General features: G+C 41.7%; 1 protein-coding gene across 3 annotated transcripts in view; it reads left to right on the forward strand.

Annotated features, from left to right (window-relative positions):
• Positions 1-17134, forward strand: part of LOC147023049 (serine/threonine-protein kinase MRCK alpha-like) — a 328524-nt gene that overhangs the window by 58453 nt on the left and 252937 nt on the right. The window lies entirely within an intron of this gene.

Genomic DNA, 17134 nt, shown 5'->3' on the forward strand with positions numbered 1-17134 from the left:
AGAATAGCTTTCTTTATTCGGAATGACCAGAAAGTCAATCAAAATCAGATGAAATGATTACATCATTGTCCATCCCTGAAATTTCAACCACCAGGACCTCCTGCTGTGACTCTGAATCTGAGGGTGAATCCTCCTGTTCCAAGAGCACTTGAGTCGGTGGCTGCTGGGCCTGCTCACCATTGTTGGCTTATGTTGCCTTACTGGGGACTTGTGGTCCAGATGCCTGCTACTTTTGGCTGCGAAAAACCAATATTCTACAGCCTTATCAGGTGAATACTGATTCACTTCATATGCATCTGATGAGACCTGCATTACATCATTCAAAGTATCAAGAACAAACAGGTTCTATGGGCAGTTTTCACCCAGTTCATGCAAGAGATCCCCTTTTCATAGGAGGCAGTGGATGGATTGAAAGTCCGGAGCGTCTGAACCAAAACAAGTACGTGACTCGGATGCTGGAGTTTCTCTCTGATCAAGTCACTGTATAAATCCAGAGGATTCCTTCCTCTTTGCGCTGCCATCCAACTTTTCAGATGAGACCACTCACCTGGAATTTTTGAGATTTCATTCTCGGTCAGAATGGCTGCAAAATGCTCAAGGAGATTTTCAGTTTCCTTGTCACCATAGACTGCCTTAGCTTCTTGGGCATGTGGCATCTTGGAGGTGCCAAATATCTCAAGAGGACAACGGTTCCTTGCTGAAGTTGTGAAATTGTTTGTCGAGGTACATCACTGTATCTTCAATCACTGCCTTACTTGGGTCTGGTTCTGGTTCTTCCGGTGCCAAACTAGAAGATTTGGCAGGTCTTTTCTGATTTGTGAGCGGCACCCCTTTGTAGACCAGGTAATCGTCACCTAAAACAAATTAATCACACCAGGTAAATAAAGGCTAAACACTAGGTTCAGTTGAGAGTTATTTCCAAGAAGAGCAATAAGCCATTCTGAATATATATATATATATATCCTGGTGTTGGCGCAGTGGTTAGGGCAGCGGCTTGGGATCCAAAAGGTCCTGAGTTCAAGCCCCGTTGGGCCACTGAATTAATACACCAGGGGGTTGACTCAGCCTGTCATCCTTCCGAGGTCGGCGAAATGAGTACCAGTATACTGGGCCGGTGTATACCCCGGTCAAAATAGGTGTACCATATCCCTGTGTCGTAAGAGGCGACCAGGGTTGCGTCAGGAAGGGCATCCGGCGTAAAACATGTGCCAAATCACTATGCGGAACATGCGCATGATCCGCTGTGGCGACCCCAAATGGGAGCAGCCGAAAGAAGAAGGAGAAGATGTGTGTGTATATATATATATATATATATATATATATATATATATATATATATATATATATATATATATATATATATATATATATATATATATATATATACATACGAGCGATACCCGTGCACATGCACGGGATAGCAGTACAACATAGCTGGTAGCAGACGACAAACCATACACGGGGAATGACAAAAATACGCATTGTGCAAAATGCAAGTGGTACTATGGAACGCCAAGACTTCCCAAACATTGTCGGCATGTCCGCTAAGTGCCACAGCAATTTCATAGGGATCGTGTGACGGCGAGCTGAGTTTTTTTAGTGTACAAGCTTGGTATTATATGTATGTATATATATATATATATGTATATATATATATATGTATATGTATATATATATATATATATATATATATATATATATATATATATATATATATATATATATATATATATATATATATATATATATATATATATATGAAATTTTAAAAAGACAGTTGGAACCTTCGCAGAGTTATATGACCATTAATTTAAAACATTAACTTTTAAAAGAATTCCTTTTGTTTTGATATGAAATAATTCTGCAGCACTACCCTCGTCACTAAATGCAACTTAGTTGGTCACAGTACAGTTTCTGTCAAACAGTTCATTTGCTTATCTCTTAAAGAGTTATATTGGTTTTGATGTTTTTTCTGAAATGGATATACTGGATGTAACATGTCTCGTTCCTTGTTTTGGAAATGAACTCTTCCATTATACAACATGTAGTGCCCACATGCCTAATAGAGCTCCATAAAAACTTGCAGGCCTCTAAAAGAAAAAAGAAATCACCTCATTCTGCTTAATAAATGACAAGCAATTTCTCATGTATCTCCTTGAAAGATTAAGCGATTCATTGGCAGGCAAACATTCACCTTCTTATTCGCTCTGTGAACAATCACAGTAACAAAACCGAAAGTATACAACTCGGTGGAGATATTGATGATTTAAATATATATATATATATATATATATATATATATATATATATATATATATATATATATATATATATATATATAGTTACGGAAATGCCCTTAGTAGGCTACTAAATATAGGATTAGCTCAGACCCCCCCCCCCCCCCCCCGTTAAATGCATGTTTAGCTAGGCTGTTCGGTAAATGGACGTTACATGTGTGTCAGGAGGTGTAGGATGCATGTTTATTGTTCGTACAGTGGTGGTGTGCTGAGGGCTTCTTCTTCTTCCTTCCCCTCTCTGGACGAGGCGCCGCCCAGTCGGCTGAGAGGAAGTGGCCGAAAAGAGGAAGTTAAACTAAGGGGAGGAGTTTTGTCGGCTTTGTAAAGGGGAGGAGCGAGTGTCTCGGAAGCGAGCAAACGCAAAATAAATTGTGATGAAACTGTGAGCGCCGAGGTGGTGCCGATAGGCTGTACACGGGACAGCTGTGTCTGTTTTTCGTGAGGAACGAGCCGAAAGAAAGGCAGGGAAGGCAACAGAGAAACGACGAGTGTCGAGTCACGATCTGCTGGATGAGCAGGGGCTTCGAGGCAAGCGAGAAAAGGAAAGGCAGTGGTGAATCGGCCGGGAGAGAAAACTGAACCTGAGGGTCGAGTCTGCCATCGGCCGAGAAAGAAAAGGTGGAACTGAGAAACGACTGGTGGGAGTAGTGATCTGCTGTGTAGGGGGTGGCTGTGTCTGTCTGCGATCTGCTTCGTGAAGGAGGCAGGAGAAACAACTAGAGGCTGCCTGCACGTCGAGTGGGCGATCGACTTTCATGAGAAGGTCCTTGACACGGTTGTCGATCCGCCTGCCGGAGCCCAAACACCTCGATTTGGCCTTGTCTGGTGAACAGGCCAGGCTTGGACTTGTATGCTGGACCTTGTGAGAAACCAGGTAAAACCCATCGTCGAGCTAACGGTCTTGCGCCATCGACCTTACGCGGGGTCATAGCGCGCGGAGAACGCATGCGGTGCGACAAAGGAAGGCGAGCGTCATCTTGCCATGTGGCGTGTTCGAGCTGGCGGCTCGAATCCGTGGACATTGGCTTGTTACGAGCGACATTCGTGCTTTTGACACTTTCCTCTCCATGAAACATCACCAAGTACTCTGTCTTGTCTGCACGTTGTTTAAGGCACATCTTGGTAGGGACCCCCTCGAAACCCGTAATCCGTAGTTCCCTAGTTAAGAACAGGTTATAGATTGTTAATTAAAACATTGTCGTGAATATTTTACTTGTGTTGTGTTCCCCGAGGTTCCCCAATATATCTGGTTGATTCGGATGAAGTTGCCGCTATGGATTAATTTGTGTCGTGTCGAGGAGAAATCTGTTTAATTGGCATATAAAACCAAAATGGTTACAGACTGGCAGAAAATGCTCGGCATCTGACAAAACCAGTCTGTAACTGGGGTTCTATTTCCCCAACTGGTAAGGTCCAGGATTATGTTTTATCGCGATTGAAGACGCGTGACCCGAGGCCTGTGCCGAGCCAGCCGGCATTATAAACCCCGGAGACGGCCGTGGTGAGGGTGGCGCCAAGAGTCTGGCGAGAATCCCGCCACCCCGGATCCGCAACAATATATATATATATATATATATATATATATATATATATATATATATATATATATATATATATATATATATATATATATATATATATATATATGTATATGTATATATATTTTTTTAACTCACGTTCTGACCCACTTTAGATGTTATGTCAAAGGTGGTTTTCAAAAAGGAAAGAAATTGTTATTACCTGTAAGAGGTAAGCTGGAGGTTGTTGACTGCAAGATGGATTGCTTGACAACTGATGAAGATGTCTTCATATTGAAAGTTCTTTCTGCATTTTGATAGTATTTTATAGTGCTGTAATCAATCATGAAATGGAAGAATCTGATGAATATCGTTGTTCACATCTCCAGCAATAGGCCTTCTGCCTTGGCTACACCCTCACCCTTTACATCCGGTGATTTTTCCACTTGCAAGATTGTCCAAGTACACAACAGTTGCAACATAATGCTTCTCAATTGCCTTCAATTGAGAAGAGATGGCATGGCAACCACCTTGTTGGTTCTGCAACATCAACTTTTTGAGTTTGTTGTTGGCAACCATTCGGCAACCACCTTGTATATTTTATCTCACTGAAGTGGGCAAGCTTTTCTTCAACCAGCTCCTCGATTTTCCTTAAGTTCTCTGCTTTTCTTGGGCGAATATTGGTGCATTTTTAAAACTGCCTTCAGATTGTTGTCAAACCATTGCAGGTATGGCAGCTTTTTGAATGCATCGAGTACAGCCAGTTCCAAATTGTGCGTGACACAATGCAGGACGACAAGGTGTGGTATACGATGCTTCAGTCGGCCACCAACACCAGTCTTCTCCTCCATCATCACACCAGCTCCATCAAAGTTTGCACAAATAACTTTGCTAAGCCATACCTCCTGTGAAGTCCCAACATTTGCAACAGAATCATCGATTGCCTCAAGAATGCCGGCTGCGTGGGCATGCTTAACGTCAACAATTTTGACCATTTTAGTTTGGGATTTGTCATTGCACAGAAACCTAACGGAGACAAGCTCTTGCTCAGTTACGCCACTGTCTGCACTACCATCTGACAGCACAGACAAAAAAACTTGCTGTTTCCAACTTGAACTATCCTTTAGATTTGTACCGTTAGCCATCTGTAGCTTGCTTAAACATGGGAATTTAGCTTATAGCACCAGCTTCATCACCAGCTGATGCCAACTGAAAATATTTCAGCAAACTCGTGATTTAAACCGCAAAAGGCAAAGTGATCCTAAGCAAACAATGCCGCCATGTTGTTGATCTCACGATAATCATTTACTTCAACAAGGCCATGTGTTGTCAATGTTGTGATCGCAATTTCACCGTAATAGGAACATTATTGAATTTAATCATGGTTTTGCAATAGAATCTTTGGAGATGATAACGACAAGTGGATTAGAACCCGGAGTAACATTTAACCCATTGGCAACACGACTCATGATCCATAAATGTACAACACCCGGTGTGTGTGTGTGTGTGTGTGTGTGTGTGTGTGTGTGTGTGTGTGTGTGTGTGTGTGTGTGTGTGTGTGTGTGTGTGTGTGTGTGTGTGTGTGTGTTTTTTTTTTTTTCCCCTCCTGTCTTGTTTCCTTTAACTTATTTTCTATTCCACCATAAATAGAGGACGAGAAGACTGGTTTCTTGCCAGGGCAGTTGTTATTTCACCATGAACAGAACTGTACAGCACAACAGAGCCTTCAGTTCATACACTCCTTAACTATGCAGCTCGTGCAAAGCGGAAGAAGAACGACACCAGCAGTTCACTTCCTCTCCCCACCAAAAAAAACAAAAAAACATGAATCACTCAAAGAAAATCAATGCTGTATATTCAAATAACCGCTACTCCGCAGCATTTGTTTATCAAACAAGGACAAATGTGTCCAAGAGCAGCGTCCTAGAGGTTTTGTCAGCTAAAAAAACCCCAAAAAAACAACTTCCGATATTTCGTCACGTGCCTTGATTAAGCCAATAGCGAGACCCGTCATACTGTATTTACGTATTTACGAAATTACAATATATTAAATGGAATAATCTTTAAATAGTAACGTGAACTACTGAACTTTTCGAAACTTTAAAGCAAATGTCCGAATATATTTAAAAGTTCATGATAGACGCTCTCAAAAGGCACCGTCTATGTGAGGATGTGTACAGGTGTTTAGTATTTAAGGAGATCCGGATCCTGTATTTAAAAGAGCCAAGTCCTAATATAAAGGTTTTGTTTTCACAAGAAGAAGAACAACGCCGAGCTCTCTATGAGCAGCGTTCGCTATGCGGGACGCTGCTAAAAAATAGGACCACTGGACCTGCAGTTTATCTGGGGTCTGTCCTAATGTTGTAACCCAAATTCGGTAGCATTCTAACTAGTGGGTCTGGAGAAGATGTTTGAAGGAATTTCCATGACCGCCATTTTAACTTATTTAAAGTCACTTGACCATAACAAGCTTTATAATCCCCGTTACCAATCAAGAGCGGAACGTTGCTGCCAAATTTCAGCCAGATCAGCCCAGCGGTTTGGCTGGAGAAGTAGAATTAGGGGACAGACGGTGCACGATGACGATGCCATTTTTGGAATTCCAATTCCAAATAAGCTAATAATAACTATTGTGCTTACAAACAGAGGGGTGAAGGTGACTTGCAAATGGGAGTAAAAAAAATCTTGAGGGGCAATTAAATGATATGTTTGTGTGATTTATTATTTACAAAGGTGCAAAATACTGAATGTTTGCCCACCGGCACATTCGCAAGAAAATTGCAGTTGTCTGACAGAAAATTTTGGTTGCCACGGGGCGTCGGGCAGGCGATTGTTTATTTTTATTTATTTATTTTTATTATTATAATTTTTTTGTGAGCCCAGACTTGAAACAGCTCAATATGTCATTGGGAAGAGATATTCACTGGGAAGAAAAGAGGGATTTGAAAGATTGGGGGAGAGCATTGAGTTTCAATCAGAATGCGAGAGATCTGGAGAGGCAGTAACTGGTTGGAATGGCGAGTGCAGGAGGAGCAAGAGCAGAATTGAACTGCTTTTAGAAAAGAAAAAAAAGAAAGAAAAAAAAGCCACCAACCTGCCTATGATTAGCAAGAAGCAAATAATGTGACTCAGGTACCTGAGGCACGAATCCAATGGCATGGACTGCCATGATGACATTGTGAACCAATGTTCCATGACACACCACCGATGGAAGGCTTTGTTTTCCATTGTAAGCTGAGGGTGAGAAGAAGGACGTTGGTGTGGCAGGTGTTTTGGAGGCATGACATGTCCAATATAGGCTGTCTGAGAGGCCTAGGAGCTGCTGAGGCTGTACCTCTCCCAGAGACTGGCAACAAAAATAAATTGGGGATTTGCCTGCTGGTCCTTATGGAGGGACAAAATAAGAATCTATGGGTTTTCCTTTCATTAACACACATGTTCTTGGTGGATGAGCAGTTCATTGTTTTCTCCAGATAAGTGGATCGGGATGCTGCTGCAGCTTGCCTGGTGGACGGTTCCAAAATTATCATTCACAGTGGTTGGCATGTCAGTAAAGTCCTTGTGCAGTTTGGAACTTTTATTACTTTTCATGTACACATTGTCGAAACAAACTATAAATGGTGCATGAAAGCATAATTCATCGAATTTTTTACTCATCGCAGTTCAATTTTTTGGCTTCAGCATAACCATCATCTTTTGTAATCCTTTGAAGTTGGATGCAGGCTATGTATCAGCACCTTTTTGTTTGTCTGCTGTCTGCCTTTGCCTGTGAGGACGATATCTCAAAAAGTTAAAGGTGGATTCGGATGAAACTTGGTTGACCTGTTGGTTGGCTGTGTCTCGTTGGTTGTGTGCCAAGGACAAATTGATGAGATCTTGGTGAAGATCCGGATCCTTCTTGTGGTTTTTTTTTTCACCATTGATCGGGCCAAAAACGATAACACGTTTTTTTTTTTTTCTCAAAACGTTGTCGATGGATTTGGGCAAAACTTGTGTCGGTGAAAATAATAAGGTGATTAGATTTTGGGTAAGGTCTGGCCGCATGGATTCGGCCTTTTAGTGGAATACCAAACGTATTGGATGAGTGTTGGAGTTGTTGGGGGTGGGGAGGGGAGGGGTGGGATGAGGTTGCTGGCACATGCCGTTCACAACCTGTTTAAGGTCTAAAATGCCATTCACTCAGGTACATGTCTGAACTTCCAACATGAAAATGATCCCAAGCACACAGCCATTTTGGTGACAAAAACAACAACAAATGATCTGTAACATCAAGAGGCTCATTAAATGCTCACAAAGATGCCTTGGCCTGCAAAAAGACCTTCTGAACATATTGAGGAATATATAGGGTTTTATGGCTACCAAGAAAGTCAAACGGCAACCAAACACTTTGGATGAATGGTGGAAAGCGCGACAGGATACATTGAATAACATTCCAGTCGAACAGAGAGAAACTGCATGGGAGAATGAAAACAAGATGTTATGCTCGATTATAAAGTAAATGGCTCACATTCTAAATACTGTACTGAAGCAATGTACAATGTATTCATTTTGTTTTTGTATATATTCTGTAATAACTTGTGTATGCATTTCATACATATCTCGGTGACAATTACTTATTTGCCCGTCCTCCGCGCAGCGGAAAACTGGGTTTTTCGAGGTGTGTGTGTGTGTGTGTGTGTGTGTGTGTGTGTGTGTGTGTGTGTGTGTGTGTGTGTGTGTTAACATACATACATATACATACACATTACACACACATACTGGTGAGGCACCCATGTTTTGCACATGATCGAGAGGCTGGACAACCGGTTCGTGAAGGGCTTGGGAAAAAAAAATGCTGAATCCTCGAATGTCACCGGTGGAGACACATTATTTCCTGATCCTTTTTTATACTCAATCTCTCTGTATTTTCATTACAAACAGCATCATTCCAATCACAAATTAATAACATACCATTAATATTAGGAAATACAATGTTACAAACACTCGTGCGGTAAACAAAGACGTATACCATTCTGATGTAACATCCGGATCGGGAGCAGCTTCGTACGGATCGAAACTCAAAATCATAATTGTATTGAGGTATTCATAAAATCTTCCACCTACCTTAGGACACTGGCTCGGACCCTAAAACGTTTCACAGAAGGTTTCGCGGGGATATCCCCAAAACTGAGGGAGTAGTTCAGGGACGGACCGACAGATGGACAGTTAGACACTCATGCCTTTATCTAGATAGATGTACATACATACATACACACACACACAATCGCCTTTCAGAATTGCCGAATCACGACAACAAAGGAAGTCAAAAGGTAAAATATAAGCATCGAACTGGGTTCGATGCAAATTTATATACCTTACAAATAAACTTTATAAGTTCAAGTACAGGGGAGGGAGGGTTAGTAAATGGTGAAGTTGCAGTTCGACATCACTTACCATGATCCCCTCTCAGTAAGCACATGACGAGTTCTACATACACAGCCATAGTTGCAGAGTTGACCTGTAATGACATCAGGTGGAAATTCTACTTTTCCACATTTTGAGCTGAATATGGACCATCAGATTTTGACTAATGGTAAAGCTGCCATAATGATTTGAGAGAGGAGCTGTGAATTTCATGTTTTAATTTGAGATTATTTAGCTCTTAGCACCAACTGCTTTTAGGTCACACCCTCAGATCTGGTGAAAGTTGGACATGTTCTATTCCTTGAAAGCAACAGAGCGAGTGATATGATAGAATAATGTTGTCACAGAATCACTGCAGCCTTATAACATTCCCAACCTCGCAATCAACCCCGCATAATTTATGACTAAGTGATGGGCCAAAGCAACACGAGTTGACATTTCTTCAGTACGAGCAAATACCACCCACCGTTTCGCTGATGGGAATACTAAGATTGGTGGGGGTGGAGTTGTGGGGAGGGGGTAGGAAGAGAGATAGAGACAGAGATGCACAAACAACACATCTCACTGTCTCTCATTTGCTCAAGGTCATCTGCCATCTGCCTGGAAATTGGCAAACATTAACACACTGCATAAAACATAAAAAGGTACAAAAACAGATCCCTGCAACTCGAGACCAATCAGCCTTCTCCCAATCATCAGCAAGGTTATGGAAACCATCATCACTTCAGATATTAATTCCTTCCTCTTCTCCAATGACTTGATTTACGATCATCAATTTGGATTCAAACCAAGTCACTCTACTCTGGATATGCTGCTTCTGCTCTCCCAATAATGGATGGAGGTCCTCAATGCCAGACATGAAATCAGAGCTATATCCCTAGACATATCACGTGCTTTTGATACGGTCTGGCACCCTGCCCTGCTCACCAAACTCTCATTCTATGGTATCCAAGGCCATTTCCACTCGTGGCTCGCAGACTTCCTCTCCTGTCGCAGCCAAGGTGTGGCCTGAAATGGAGTTCTCTCATCCCCTCTTCCTGTCCAGACTGGAGTTCGTCAAGGCAGTGGTCTGGGCCCTGTTCTTTTTCTGGTTTTCGTCAATGATCTCTGACTGGAAAATCCTCTTTATCTCTTTGCTGATGGCTTCCACCCTCTGTCGTATCATCTGTCATTCCTCAGATCGGCAAGCAGTAGCCTCTTCACTCTCTGCAGATCTGGATAAAATCACCAGCTGGTCCAACACGTACATGTCTTTCAATTCTGACAAATCTCACACTCTCACCTTGTCTCTCTGAAAGGACCCACCCCCCCCCCCATCTACTTTCTCATCAATCCTCTTGAAGAAGTCCTTTCATTCAAGCTTTTCTGGGTCTCACTATCTGCCATGATCTTTCCTGGGAAAGCCACATTTACTCACCTTACTCACCATTCGCCTGTGGTGTGTAGTATCACGTTTCGTTTAAATCGGGCAACGGAAAAAATTACTAAAAAATAAATTCCCGATTCAGTCAAGTACGCTTCGAGAGAATTTGATCAATGCAAACAACCTCAGCGGTATAGTTCGCTGGAGCTATTTTTTTTCATCAACCGCTGTCACAACGGGAACCCAATGGGTTTACGGGTCTTTTAGTTGTATACAAAAATATAAAAAACATGAAAAGAGACGCACATAGACAGCAAAGACATGAAACTGCAATTTATTGGGGTGGTGGGGTGGGGGGTTGGGACAGAGGATGAAGGGAGGCGGGGGGGGGAAGAGAGTGAAAGGTAAGGGGGTGGTGGGAATTTGTAGAGAGAATGTTGTGTTATGCTTTATGACCACAAATACACATGAATATATCTATCTATATCCAGGCACTTCCCTAGCCTGGTGTTGGCGCAGTGGTTAGGGCAGCGGCTTGGGATTCAAAAGGTCCTGAGTTCAAGCCCCGTTGGGCCACTGAATTAATACACCAGGGGGTTGACTCAGCCTGTCATCCTTCCGAGGTCGGCGAAATGAGTACCAGTGTACTAGGCCGGTGTATACCCTGGTTAAAATAGGTGTACCATATCCCTGTGTTGTAAGAGGCGACCAGGGTTGCGTCAGGAAGGGCATCCGGCGTAAAACATGTGCCAAATCACTATGCGGATCACACGGATGATCCGCTGTGGCGACCCCGAACAGGAGCAGCCGAAAGAAGAAGATATCCAGGCACTTCCCTATTTACTTAATCCCATTGACTTTATGTGTTCCTGACAAAGAAAATAAAATTGAATGGAAAGTTTTTAGAGTGAATGAATTAAAATAACGAGTACGTGCCCGTAAAAAAAAAAAAAAAAATTCATAAATAAATATTCCAACCGCGAGCAACAAACAACAACCACACAGGCGTTTCTTCGCTCTTGCATGCCCGTACGTGCGTGGCGCGGAAGTTCGCATATCACAGTTACGATGATTCGCAATTAAGGTTTTAATGGCCAATTATTCAATTCGCGCCAACGTATTTTGCCTTTTCGCAATGTCATCGCAAGGAAAAACAAAAAGAGAAGAGAAGAGAGAAAAAAAATTACTTCCTGGTTCGGAGCATACCAGCACTCTGATGTTACCGAAATGTATGCACCGTCTCATATGAAAACGATCATAACTTGCGGTATGAAAACTATCATAACTTGTGGCATTGTGTTTATCTATAAATACGCATAAGAAATCGAGAAATTATTAGAATACACGAAGTCATCACTCTCCGGAAGTCCGTACGTTCTAACCCGTAATGCGGAACGCAGCTGAGCTTCCCTTCCCCATCGGCCACGCCCACGCAACAACGTGTCTTGTCATTGGTTTGGTAAATAAATGGCCAGAACTTGGGAAGCACTTGTCCGATTAATATCAAACCTTGAAAGGCACATCCTCAGGTCCCCAGCAATATACCTGGCAAGTTTCAATTTGATCGGATCAGCGGTTGTCGAGAAACAGCGGTCACACACACACACACACACACACACACACACACACACACACACACACACACACACACACACACACACACACACACACACACACACACACACACACACACACACACACACACACACACACACACACACACACACACACCTGGAATTATAGATAGATATTGCAATAAAACACTCTTCTGCCGGACCTCAACATTCGCGAGGGATACATTAATTTCATTCCTGAAAAATGCCACAAATGCTGGGGCATTGCTTCAATGGGAAAAGGGGGATAGGTTCCCAGCGGTCCATGATTCATAAGGGAAAAGAAAAACCGTGAATCTGCGAAGCACCGGGCCACGAATGTAGAAGTGGGTCACATTTTATGAACTGCGAATATGCAGGGTCGCTCATGTTGGGGTCTGACGACGTATTTGTCTGGGTGTCGTCTTCTTTTTTTTCCTGTGCAGCACAAGGCTGCAAGTAGAATCATTGATTGAATGTGTGGCATTGCTGCTGATGCAGTGCCCCTGTAGGTTAGAGCAAGAATTTGGTCAGGATGCTGTAGATAGCTCTCCTGTTCTTCATAAAGGACACCACAAAGGGTTCTTTAATGTCCTCCACCTAATTCCTGCAGATGTGATGCCCAGTTAAACGTCCATCTGAGGGACAGCACACACATTGATGAATTACCCTGCCTGTGGAACACCAGATGACAGATTGTAGCTGGGTTGAGATTTGAACCCAGGTTCGACAGCTTCGAGCGAGTGTGCCATCCTGTTTTGGTGTGGGGATGCATGGTGTTGACAATTAGTCGGACAGAGGCTAAGGGTTGTCTGCCCCTTCCTCTATGTCTGACAACTCCAATCGATGACATGCTGGCTTCTTTGCACTTGTTGGTTTTGGTTTTATTGTTGTTGATGCTGTTGGTTCATCAGCTTGAGGTCTTTCAACCTCTGGAAGAAGCTACTAAAGAGAGTCTTCTGCACTTCTTTCTTCTTCCTCTTTTTTTTTTTTCTAGCAAGCATTGCTTTGTAGCCGCTGAAAACAGTTTCCAGTTCTCTCTTGAACTCGTAGGTTCATTTGTCTCGTTATTTCACTCATTTTAATCCTCCTTTTACATTAATTGTTTTAATTCGATCTTTCTAATTTATTTTGCCGACCTAACTATGGGGATTTCCCCATGGATAACCCAGCCGTGGTCGCAATGCCCACTGCTCACCCCACAGTAGCCATCATGGCGATCCCGTGATCCACAAGGGAACTTTTGTTGCACTCAATGAAGTTACACTTTGGACACATTCCTTAATCTTTTCTTCACTCAATATAATTGTCTGAGTAGTAGAAAAAGTTAAGTTTGATGCTTTAGCAATTTCGCATGTTTTTTTTGTGTAAATATGGAGAAGGTAGGAGCATAGCCTTGCTTAAAGGGGAACCCAATTGCAAAATTTTTTTTTAAAGAAAACCATTGAGAATCATGGTCTTATTTTAAAGAAGAAACTATTGGAGACAAAATTAGTTAGGTTAGTTAATTATGAGACAAAATTAGTCAATTAGGAGACAACAACAAGAAAAAAATTTTTTCCGGTAGCTGAGTAGAAATGGTGTTGCAGTTTCAAGCTGCAGCTGTTTCTCCTGTTCAATCGTGGGTAAGGCATCCTCGCCATTGTGGCGGATAACCACAACATTGAGCCAAAAGCAAACATGGTGTCGGCCCGATCCACACGTGGGTGTTTCGGACCAACCTCGTCCAATTTCTGACAAGCTTACGGTCTTTCAGCTGTTGGTGTATCATGAAACCAATGCGGGTTGTATTACGATACTTGAAGCATCAACGATGCATCGACTTGGCGTACTTGTGGAAAATTGAAAATGATTCACCGTTTGAGTGAAATCGTACCGCAATGTGACCCATACACCGTACGGATCTGGTGGTCTACTTCATGGCGTGATGTCATGTCTCATCTGAAGAGGAAGATTTCGACCTTGAATCACAAATGTACCTACTTCATAATTTGGAAATTGGAAAAAGACATCATATCTATTTTGTGGCATATCAAGGGATAGATTAGCGTCGAGGTTGTCTCAGCGTTTGGGTTACCCTTTGAAGTAAATAGGCTTAGTTATAACAATCTTTAAATTTTCAGGTTTCACTTCATATTCCAACACTTAATTAGTCCACGAGCTGCAATCCTCAAATCTGAAGACTGATTTCTATTATAGCGAACGCAATGAGCTTCATACTTAACGCGTGCACGTGAGAGAATAGGAAACAACAACAACAACACAATACCCCTGGCTTTTTGGAATCCGTGTCGTTAGCTATCACCTTTTGCTTCCTGTTGTTGTTAAACGCTGTGCGGTGTATAAACACGATTGGGATTTATTTCTATCTTGTGAATATTACTTAACGCGTGCACATGAGAGACTAGGAAACAACAAAAACAACACAATACCCTTGCAATTGTGAATCCGTGTCGTTGGCTATGACCCTTTTGCTTCCGTTTTTGTTTTGTTTGTGTTTTTTTTGTTTCTGGTTTTTGTCATGGGGAATGATGCATGCCGGGAGATCATGACCGGAAGTGTTTATTTATTTATTTTTTCAATAATTTTTTTCCCCAAAGTTTAATTTTATTCTTCCGAAAGTGATTTTTTTTCATGACAGGAAGTGTTTATTTTGTATTTAACATTGCCGGGAGTGATTTTTAAACTCTTTCCGGAACTTATATTTTCTTTTATTCTTGACCAGAAGTGATTGTTTATTTATTCAATTATTTTTTTTCCCAAAGTTAATTTTCATAAAGATATCTCCGGCATCATCAAAAAATAATTTTTAATCGTGATTTACATTATTTGATCGCTGATCCCGAATCCAGGCCGAAGTAACCGGAAATTGCATCAAAATCATCAGCTATGCGGCGCTTACACGTACCACGGTATAGTTGGCAAGTATACAGTTGTGAACAAGTTATAGGTAAAGTCAGAAGCGAATGTAAGAGGAGTTCTACGTTCGCTTCTTGGCTTTGCCTATTCCATATTACACGACTTCAATCGGTCCGTGAGAGGCCATTCTGTAAAATTGCTCCAAGCTGCTTTTGCACCTAAAAAGTGATGCATACAGTGATTCAGAGGTATGAAGATCAGGCATTTGATACGAGTGAGGAGAGTGGGAAAAAAAAATGTTTTAGAACTCTTTATCGTATAGAAACTGCTGTGGTTTATTCCAAGTCGAAGCATTTCTTTAGCAGGCCTAAACAAAATGGTGGCTTAGCCATGCGAGGCGATGGCGTGCTGCCATCTTGTTAAGGTTTATTTTTTTTTTATTTTTTATGATGAGCACCCCGTTATCTTCAAAAGGGGTATTGAAATTTACCCAAACGCCCAGTTTTCATTCATGCACTCCCTTGGAGTACCTTCATTATATTACCTCCACCACTGAAGGTGAAGGAGGTTATGTTTTCACCCCTGTCTGTTAATTGCAAAATGAAAGATTTTTTTCAAGTATATCAGTCAGTCATTCAGTCGATTTTGTTATTCTGTCTGTCTGTTTATGCCTGGTGTTGGCTTAATGGTTTGGGTGGTGGGCTTTGGATCCCTGTGTCCTGAGTTCAAATTCCACTCAGCTGTTGAATAAATACCACGTAGGGTTAACTCGACCTGTCATCCTTCCGAGGTCAGCAAAATGAGTGCCAGCATGCTGCTATCCTGTGTTGGAGTGGCGACCCGCCCAGGATTGTGCCCAATAGCCAAAGAGACTGCTTAAGCAGCACCAACGCTCTGCACAAAGTATGGTCCCAATCTCCTCCTCTGTCTGTTTGTCTGTCTCTTTGTCAATCGCCTGCAGGCCATAATTCTAAACTAATCGTCATTAAACTTTACCTAGTTGTAGAGGTAGTCTCAACTGAAAAGCCTATTGGTTGAGGTCAAAGGTCATCTTGAGGTCAAATTTCTAAAATCGTCATTTTTCATCCGAATCACTTGAAAATTAAACAGCAATTGCATAGTGCATGACTGAATTGGGAAACAAACTATTTTTCAGATCGAAAGCTCAAGGGCAAACCTCTAAAATCGTCAATTTTTAACTGAAAAATCATCAATTTACATCCTATTTACTTGAAAGTTGAACAGGATTCGCATAGTCTCTCACTGAATTGGGGAAACAACTAGTTTTGAGGTCAAAGGGTAAACTCGAGGTCAAATTTCTAAAATCATGAAATTTCATCTGAAAAATCGTCACTTTTCATCCGATTAACTGGGAATTTAAGCAGAAATTGCATAGTGCATCACTGAAGTTGGAAACCAACTATTTTTCAGATCAAATGTCAACTCAAAGTCAAACTTATAAAATCATCAGTCAATCTGAAAAATAATAAATTTTCGTCCGATTGACCTGAGTTTTGATTAATATTGTCAATTTTAATCTTGATGACATGGACAACTTGATGTTTCCATGGCAACCTTGAGGTTGAGGTCGAGGAGATTGAGGTCGATTTTGCAAATTTGCCCTGTACGACATCTTTTTCTTGTTTGTAGTCTGCTTATCTGTTTGTGTGCAGAATATCTCAAAAAAGTTATGGACTGATTCAGACGAAACCTGGTGAACAAGTTAGGTGTTTGATAAGGACGAACTGATGAGATTTTGGTGAAGATCCGGATACGATAATTTTTGAAGTGATTCTTCACCATTGACAAATGGCCAAAAACAATATACAGCATGATATCTCAAAAAGTTGTGGACGGGTTTGGACGAAACTTGGTGGATGGGTTTGGTGTGTGATGAAGACAAATTGATTTGATTTTGGTGAAGATCCGAATCAGGATCTGGATATAAGAATTATTTAATTCTTAAAGTGATTCTTCACCATTGATAGATGGGACCAAAAACGATATCCAACATATTTCAAAAATGTAATGGGTCCGATATGTTCTCGTGGATCAGGCATTGTGGAGCGGTGGAGGTATGTGCTCCACCGAGTGCCCTTCTCT

The sequence above is a fragment of the Eptatretus burgeri genome, chromosome 7 (assembly GCF_056783735.1).
Source record: "Eptatretus burgeri isolate ZD-2024b chromosome 7, Ebu_testis_v1, whole genome shotgun sequence".
Taxonomy (NCBI): domain Eukaryota; kingdom Metazoa; phylum Chordata; class Myxini; order Myxiniformes; family Myxinidae; genus Eptatretus; species Eptatretus burgeri.